Consider the following 9,455-nt stretch of genomic DNA (forward strand, 5'->3'; position numbering starts at 1 on the left):
GACGATGTTGTAACTACGTATTCATGCGATGATAGTCTAACCCCTTACTATGAATTACGAGTTCAGACGATATTGTAACTACATATTCATGGGATGTCACAAATTTCGCATGCCAAACTAATGGTCATAATTCACATCTGTGAGAATGGTTCATTTTTTTGTAAAACCAAAATCAGATTGGAAATTTTGATTTTTTATTTTGGAAAATGTCAACCATTGGTTTTTTATTTCGGTTTTGGTTTTTTGTTTGTTTTTTAAATATATTTCCAGGTTTTTTTTTCCATAGATTTCTTCATCAACAAATGTTGCTACAATTTAACAAAAATAAATAATTTGGTAAAACATAATACAAGAGGAAGTTTGTTCACATTTAGTTATTGAACTTTTTAGAGGGAAACGAACTTTCGATTTTGTTCATATTTAGTCACTAAACTTTTTTTCGTTATCTATTTGCCATTGAACTATTGAAACTGTTCATATTTTACCCCTATGACCGGCAACAGCCGGTCATAAGGGTAAAATGTGAACAGTTTCAATAGTTCAATGGCAAATAGATAACGAAAAAAAGTTTAGTGACTAAATGTGACAAAAATCGAAAGTTCGTTACCCTTTCAAGTCATTATCCCTTTTTTAAATGCATGACAACGGACTAAGTTTGTGATGGATTATCGAAATATATGTGTATGGTCCACCTAAAAATTTATGTAATTTCTATAATTATATAAAAAACAAGAATTTTATATGATGCAGAATAAACCAAATTAAATAAAAACACAATATGTCAATATGAGTATCAGCCATGCACGACAATACACATAAATCCCAAAAGAGTTTTTAAAATAATTTAATTTAGAATTCATGTGTTTTAATCCAAGTATTTATAAAATTTACTAACTTAAGTATACTAACTTCTAAATACCAACTTCTAACCATTAATGTAACACTCTAAAATTTTCAACCAAATTTTTCATTTTTAAATCACATAAAATCAGTATCACATTTCCTCAAAACCACAATGTATCCAATGTCAAAAACACGATTCAACAAAACAACTGATAAAATCCCAGAAATTGTCATCCAATTGTTAGTGGTGTTTTCTGATACATTTGAGGCATTACACTTGAGGTGTTAAGCTCGTGAAAGGCCAACTTCTACAAGCTACAACAAGAGGTAGTCATATAACTAGTTTTTTGTTTTATTTTTTATTTTATATTTTCAAATGTCAAATTTGTATGATAGTTAGGCTTCATGCTTTGGAAAAAGAATATTGCATGTATAACTTGAGAAAACTTAGATCCAAAGCATTAAGGTTGTATGTGCACCATAGGGATGATTATATTGCTTAAAACCCAATAGGACCCTCTAGTCCTATATCTAAGTGAAGACCCTCCGGTCTCACAACTCGGTTTGGACCCTCCAGTCCTAACTTAGTAAAGCACATAATAATATAGCATACATCACAAAGACAAAAATGCATAATATCACATAACTCAGTATATGTACCTATGACCCTCCGGTCGATAACTCAATAAGACCCTCCGATCACACAGTATTACCGCTCAGGTAAGTATAGGGAGAAGACTTACCTCGGAAGTAAGCAAGTAGATCTAGCAGCCCACAAACAGTCTAGAATCTGCCTACATAATATAATTATCTCTAATAAGAAATTTGTAATAACCACTTGCGATGCTAAGGTAACTCTTCCACTAAATCTCAAAAAGGGGGTGAAAATACCATTTTACCCCTCCATGGTCTCTAAGGTCAACAATTGACCAAACCTTAAAAGTCAACGGAAGTCAATGCTCTAGTCAACGGTCCATGTTGACTAAACTCATCGAGTGCATCCATGAGACTTGTCGAGTTCCTTCGTTTTCTCTGGAATATCGGGAAAATCCAACTCAACTCGTCAATTTGTCTCATCAACTCGCCAAGTTGTAACGCGTTCAGTCTGACTCGTCGAGTTGACTCATGCACTCGTCAAGTCACTCTAGACCAATTCTCATTCATACGATTCTAAGTAGAAATAATGCCCCAAACTCTAGATCTAGCCCCCAAGGCTGAAATACCACGTAAAGTTGCAAGCTTTACATCCATGCATGGCATCTAGGGCTCGAAATGCCATTATAAACACTATATAGGGTTTAATGCAAAGAAAATTGTCACCAGCTTGATAAAGCATGGATCTTTGGGATCAAAGGACTACATACAGTCCATATCTAATGTTTCAATTTCATGTCATGCTCAAAAGACTCAATAACCGAAAGATGGTTGGGAGAAAACCCTAACCCCCCCCCCTTAGAATGAGATCTAACAAAATAAATGATCAATGTGCTAGCTTTTACCTCCAAACAGAAGCTAACACTGAAGAACATTGGATCCAAAATTCTTTCCTCATTCCAAGCCTTGGTTCTCTCTATCCTCCTTGGAAAAATGCACAAGAATACCCAAATTTAGTATCCCTCTCTCTCACAATGAATCCAGCTTAAGGCCTAAGCAGCCCATGGACTCCTTATCCTAAGGCATTGGAAGAAAATTCTAGGACCTCCCTAGAAGTTTTCTTGCAACCTTTCTAGTATGGTCCAAGAGCCCACAACCACAACTATTAATTAATTGCTAAATAGACCCTATACTTTCAACTAATCTCTTTAATCAAAAATTAATTCCAAATTAATTTTTGATTAAATATTAATTAAATAACATGATTTTTAATTAATATATTATCTTCATAATACATTAATAAATAATTTTTCTATATTAATTTATTATCCCAAATAATAAATTCTTCCTCTTTTCTCAATATGTCATCCTGTCTAGTTGCTAGTATGAAGGCAACCCAAAAGGATTATGCTACTATCAATTCTAGTACATACCAAGTATAGTTACGGGCTTAGACACCTTATATAACAGTATCCCACTTGGATAAGTCTAATAAATATGATTGCAAGTATCACTTCAAAAATTGACTAGTAAATTATAGCTCTCAAAGCCACCGTCGAACTCTGAGCTGGTCAATAACGTGTCCTAAGATAAGTGATCAGATAACCCTTCGTTCTGCAAGATATCATGTGGAAAAATGACATGGAACAAAATTCTCATTTTCCAACAGTTTGTTTCCCGATTTCTAATTTATAATGACAAGGAACTATAATTTAACACATCAATTATGTCCTAACCGAGCCTAACACATAACTCAACACAAACATCGAGGGGCCCAATATATCGATTTTCTCGTTAGGGAAAAAGAAACAGATAAACTTCGACTTATATGATTGCACTATTTACTTATCAAATCATGCACATCAATACATTTTATAACATCAAGTTACTGATGCGTTTACGCATTATCAATGCACAACCAACTTGTAAACAACAACTCATATATCTTCGTTTAAAGATTATATGATATTATCGTCTTATAATTACCCGTGATAAATTTCATGAAGTAATTCACATAAATGTTGCAACAAACCATTTTTATGTATAAACCCTTAAACAATCTACAACCCAATTCATGAAAGCCTTAATTCACTACTTACTTCCAAAGTATGATCGACTATGAATATTTGAATAATCTAATTATTTAGGAAGTAAAACATGCAAAATTGAAGCACAATGATAAACAATTGACAAAAGTGTGACAACCATCAAATTTCGGTCAAGTCAAAGTCAACTAAAGTCAACAAGTCAAACCGTTTGACTCAATTTGCCCGTGGGTACTAGAATTTACATTATGAAACTTTTACACAACTCTCTATTCTAATGAGAGATCATAAATCAAAAAGTGCGAACATCTAGATATCCTTAACCTAAAACTGCGGTACGTGGCGAGCCCAAACCGATAAAACCGTGTTGCATACTCATTAGGAGTGTGTAGGATCCTTAATCATGACTTAACAGGGCTCAAGAACCTTGCATTGTGGAGCCAAACACTCACAATTGTCACACATGGAACCTCTCTCAATCGTTTTCACTCTATCTCTCTCTGTGACAAATCTCACCCAAATCTCTCCAAGTATGTGAAATCTCTCTCAAATATCTCTTTGTATGAGAAATCTCTCCAAGAATGTCAAATCTCTCCCAAATCTCTCCAAGTGTGTGAAATCTCTCTCAAATATCTCTTTGTATGAGAAATCTCTCCAAGAATGTCAAATCTCTCCCAAATCTCTCCAAGTATGTGAAATCTCTCTCAAATATCTCTTTGTATGAGAAATCTCTCCAAGAATGTCAAATCTCTCCAAGTGTGTGAAACCTCTCTCAAATATCTCCTTGTATGAGAAATCTCTCCAAGAATGTCAAATCTCTCCCAAATCTCTCCAAGTATGTGAAATCTCTCCCAAATCTCTCTCAAAAGTTTCCCGTAACTTTTTAGAATCATTCGGGTCATTCCGACCCTTAACCGGGTCAAAAACGGCTTAAAACGGGGTAAAAACGAGAAAACTGGACCTTACGAACCGAAACCCTTCTTATGGAGCCGAAGCTCCTTAAGGCCGAGGCTAGGAACCGAAAATGGCCTAGGACCGAACCGAGCCCCTGTAGCTGAGACCGAGTCTCGGTCTCTGTCACCTCCTCTCTGTCGCTTCTCCTCTCTGTTCTCGCTTCTCGCTCTCGGTCGCTTCTCACTCTCTGTCGCTTCTCGCTCTCGGTCGCTTCTTCACTCTCTGTTCCTCCCGCCTCTCTTCCCCTCTCGGTCTCTGTTCTCTCTTCTCTCCTCTCTGACTCTTCTCTTCTCTCGGTCTCTCTTCTCCCCTCTCGGTTTCTGCGATCTCTCCTCTCGGTTTCAGCATCAGAAGACCGAAACTCGGCCAGATTTTGGAAATTTGTCACTTTTAGCCCCTTTTTGATATTTTTAACATTTTAAGCCCGTTTTTCGTGATTTTAAAGCGGAATTTTCTCCAGAAATTATATTTTAACATAATAAACCCTAAATATTCATAATTTAAACATATTTTTGATAAAAATCATTATCTAAATGATAAAAATCTAATGGGGGATTTATTTAAGGTGGAGTGTTGACCTTGCCTTAACTTATATCACAAGCAACCACCCCACACCCACTCTATGACCAACCATACCTCCCCACCTTACCTAGGTCACTTCAATGTCCCTTACACTCAATTTACACTCATTCCCACGTTTTTAGAGCTGGAACAAACATCCTCTCTCCTCATTTCTCTCATTTGCTCTCATTTCACTAAGTATCAAACACCACTTTTCTCTCAAACTTTTTCTCCACCAAACTCGAGATTCAAGGCTGATTATCAAGTCATCTTCCACATTTGGTAAGCATAATCCATTCTCCTTATAATTATCTCACTTATTTCCACTCAAATCATGGATATCTTACACAAACTCCATCATATTTGTGTTAGAGCTTCGAATCTTCAAGTGATTCTTCAAGTGTTCTTGGGTTGAACACTTCTCTTCTTCATCACTTATCTACTGAAATCACTCAATATGAGTTCATACCCCTACATTTTCATGTTTTCTCAAGTTTTTAAGGGGGTAATACAAGTTAAAACACCAAGAACATAACTAAAATTTTCTAACAGCCTTCATCAAAAAAGTTCAACTCCATTCACAGACTGTTTTGGGCATCTTAAACATTTTTGTTTTCAAAACTGTACAAGGTGCAAATAGTTCAAGTTTTTAGCTTTAAAATGACTACATGCACATCTCCATACGATTTTTCTACAATTTATGGTGATTTTTACAAAACTGCCTATCATTTCAAACAACAATCCGGACCAGTCTGTGATTTTGGACATTTTCACCCAAGTTGGAGGTCAGTAAAAATCGTGATAAAAATTATGAGTACACTAGACACATTTTGTGAACTCTCAGAATTTACGGATCTAGTTTTCCACTTCATATGATTTTTCCAAAACAGTGCGGAATGGCTAAAGTTAGCCAACAGCATATAAGTATCATAACACTTTGTATTATGTTGAGCAAAGTGTATAATCATAAGTTCTAATTATTGAATGTTTTTCTTTGTTAGTTTATCATCATGAACTGAAACTAAGTCATTCGTAATAAATATTATACATTCATTTTAGAACACGTATAATAAACTATAAAAAGTATAGTTTAATGGATTCATAACATTTATGCATTTCCATAAAAGAGTTCTTACATATTACAAACGTTTTAGGTAAACTATAATAGGTATAGTTTATGATACATCACACAACACACTCGTACAAAAAGGGTACGTTCATACAGAAAAGATTTATATTCACACACATTTCACGTAAACTTGTTAACCTATATTGTGAGACATTCTCTCCCCATACGTCCGAGTGCGGGATATAATTCCTGGTAGTTATAATCAGAATCTCCTGGAGGGAGAACGTGATACTTGTATATAGATCTATATTGGGTTTGACACCCCACACCTTGCTGCTAGCTACAGTGGGACCTGCAGGTCTACGGGTGACAAATGTCATTTCAGTTTTCGCGACGCCTGAGAAACGTCGTGGCAGGTTCACATAGTAATATTATGATTATAGCGACCCACATAGGGATATAACAATCCATAAAGTTTACGGGATTTTATTTATAAAACCTAAATGAGTTTTATGTCGATTTAAAATCACTTTTTATCTCAATGAGTACAAATATTACTGTACACTTTTGGTTTTAGTAGTTATGACTACACATCATTTGAAACCACATTTATACCTTTAAGTATAGTCAATACTTGTTCTTTCTCGGTCCTCGGATTTAGGACTACATATACATAAAGTATTAACAAACATGAGAACATACGGAAATTTCATTTAACTCAAACGCGTCCATGTCCATTTAAACACATAACATTTTCTATTAGTAAGAAAGGTTACTTATACATTTTGGTCTTCTGTCATAAGACTACATTACATAGATTTTAAAGAAAATATCGGATTTTCTGGATACATATTCTAACGCTTTTACAAGGAAAACGGTTTATTTTTCTAACGAAATCTCTTATGAACTCACCAACCTTTGTGTTGACACTTTTCAAAACTACTTTTATTCTCAGGAATTCAGTGAAAACAGGAAATCAACAACGTTTTGAGGATGGGACGATAAATCGTCAAACAGTTCATTTTGTATCATAATATAATTGATGTGAATCATGTAAACATGTTCTTTGATGTAACGTTTTCAATTATATTTGTGATGGTTGTATTTACTTTGAGCACTATTATACTCATTGTTATGATACTCTACATGAAGTCCTCCACCCCCGGACGTTTCTGCCATCCTTGGTTTGGGGGTGTGACAGATTGGTATCAGAGCATTGTTTATAGTGAACTCAGTATATCAAACCACATAAGATATACAGACTATAAATGCATTGGGACTAAGTCTCTGATTTAAAGTTTCAAAACAACTATACTTTTAGAAATAAATAGTTTCTTATTAAAGGTATACATGCATACATACATATTAAGGTCAGCACCACTCTAGAACAAAACAAAAGTAATGATTGTTGAATATCATAGGTAAGCTCGGGGATGTATGGTCAGTCTTGGGAGTGGCATAGCCTGATCAACTATGTTGGTCCGAGGAGTGATTAGCACATGCCCAAAAATAGTTGTGATATGGAAACAAGTCTAAAAACTTATCAACACTACCACAATGATAACATTATAACAGAACATGAGTTTAAAATACTATAGGAGTATTTTGTAATATCATAACTTATATGAAAACTAAATAGATCCTTAATAATAGATCTATAGTCCCTAAGTGGATACTTTAAGGTTATATATAACTTAGAAATTATAGACTTAGAATTTGTGGTCATTACTTTACTTCCTTTTCCTTGTTTGGATGTGGACCTAGAGTGGGATCACTTATTCAAAGGTCTATCGTATCTTGTTATATGTAATTAGTATGCACTATGTCATTATGGAAGTAACTAATAAGGATCACCCCCTATAAGTAATTGATAATAGAGTTAGACGCATAGTACTTATCGCCTCCACTAATATTCTTGCAAATACGGCATAGCAAAATCCTACTTACCGGACGACCCTTACTTTCCTAATCCGAACTCGAGGAATGGTGAATGGTTATGAGAAGAATCATAAGCGGGACCGGAGGTAATCAATCCTCCATGCATAGCAAGGGTTCCGCAAACCGTTTCGACTATATCGAACCTATACCCCATTGGACAATCGTGATCGAGGGTTGAATGTCGACAACAATGACAACAACCACCATGTGGAGACCAACGAGGGTGCTATGACCTTAACCACAGGGGACTGATGGACAGAGCCCTCCCAGCAAGGACCTGGCGGATCGCGATCATCGGGGATTAAAACAGAAAGACTACAATCTGAGTTCAGAAAATTGCGCGCTACTATAGACCCCACCATCTCATGTACCGGTGACTCAGAATTATACTACTATTCCCGAGACCAACTCTCTTTTTAGGACCTTATCGCCACTCGTGAAGAGGAAAGAGAGTAACAGGGTAGGACACACAGCATTCAAACAAAGGATGATTGTAGCCAAGCGTTGATTTGCAAAGCTACAAAATTGCATCGACCTTGCCTCAGGCATCACAAGGGATGGACCATCGTAAGTAGAGTTCATGCCGCTCACCAGACCTGGTAAATTAGCTTCAGAAGTATGCGTTGGTGCTACTCTATTGTAAGTAAAATCACGACACTACAAATTAAGTGGTCATACTAATCGAGAAATCTATCTACTATCAAAACCTGCCCATGCACAAATGTGAAGTAGACCTGCATCGAGGTCAAAATTTTCACTGAAACCATGATTACTAAAGTCATATTAACAAGATGGGCTTAGGATGTACCTAACATACTCGAAGGACTATCTAGACTTAATTATATAACTAAGCATACATCAATAGGTCGTGATAAGGACCTAGCTTGGGTCAAGTATAAGGTTTCACTTGGTTACAGAGCTACTAAAATACATGAGTTTATTATACAAAGAATCTCGTTATAAATTGTTTTCAGAACACCCTAAACAACCGAACTTTGATACAAATCGATATGAGATAAACTAGTTAGAAAACTCGCGACATATAGCCATTCTAAAAACTCATTATCGTCTCACCTTTAAACATTTGTTGAGAAGTTTCTTCTTCTTAGACCTATGGAGTGCAAACGTTCCAGCACTAATGCACCGGATCCCATCAAAATTCCTCAGCCAAGTGTGTTCGGACAAACATGATTCTAAGAGGAGTAAAGCTTAACGTCCGTATGAAACCTACTCCTACCTACTGCCATAACTCCATCTCGGGAGCGTTAGCAGAAACACTAAGAATAGTACAGTAATGTGCAAAAATTTATATGCGTAAATATAAATTGTAAGGATGCACTTAAGACAATCATTTCCACTAATGAAGTCGTTTTTCGTCATGAAACAAAGTTATGTCTTCACCAAGAGGCAACAAACCAACTAGCAAGGTGCCAACACTGCAGATAGACGCT

Source organism: Lactuca saligna, chromosome 9 (assembly GCF_052625555.1).
Source record: "Lactuca saligna cultivar CGN05327 chromosome 9, ASM5262555v1, whole genome shotgun sequence".
NCBI classification, from domain to species: domain Eukaryota; kingdom Viridiplantae; phylum Streptophyta; class Magnoliopsida; order Asterales; family Asteraceae; genus Lactuca; species Lactuca saligna.